Source organism: Asparagus officinalis, chromosome 1, assembly GCF_001876935.1.
Source record: "Asparagus officinalis chromosome 1, Aspof.V1, whole genome shotgun sequence".
In the NCBI taxonomy this organism is placed as follows: domain Eukaryota; kingdom Viridiplantae; phylum Streptophyta; class Magnoliopsida; order Asparagales; family Asparagaceae; genus Asparagus; species Asparagus officinalis.
In genome coordinates, this window is record NC_033794.1 from 128,570,813 (window position 1) to 128,571,499 (window position 687).

Consider the following 687-nt stretch of genomic DNA (forward strand, 5'->3'; position numbering starts at 1 on the left):
TGCTCGTACTTGTCGGCGGCCAGCCATTGGTCACCGTACTCCATTAGAGCTCGACAAAGGTGAGGTTTTTGGGGGAAACGCTGGCTTGATTTTTGATTTTTGATTTTTTTTTTTGGGTCACCGCTTCACCGGTGGGTCATCCTGGCTTGTTTGTTTGTTGGGCCTGTAGAAAACGGGCCACGCTTTCCCGGGCCCTACAGGGCAGAACCTCACTGGAAGAAGCCTATTTTGTTGAACGAGACAGGGTCACGTGGTTATTCAATAGAATATTATGAAGAATATGTATTATCACTACTCCGCCATCGTGCAAATATGAAAATTTTCATCCGAAAATTCTCATTTAATTATCATATTTAAATTTTAGAGCTTTAACCGTTATTATTGGTTAAATAGCTATTAAACCCGCCCAAATTCTAAAATTTTAAATGTACCCTAATCATACTTTGAAAATAGAATTTGAAAAGATTTTAACAATGAATTCAACAAACTTAAATGTACGGAAATTTTTAAAATAAGCATATGAACGCTATCCGGTAACTTTCAGATAAAAATTTTACACGTCTACAAAACAGAAGGTATTAACTTGTCAATTTTGGACAACTCAAAATATGTAAATGCTACAAAATATAACTGTAGGTATAAAAGTGCTAATGAAGCGAAACTATAAACTATGTAGGTGCTATTTAG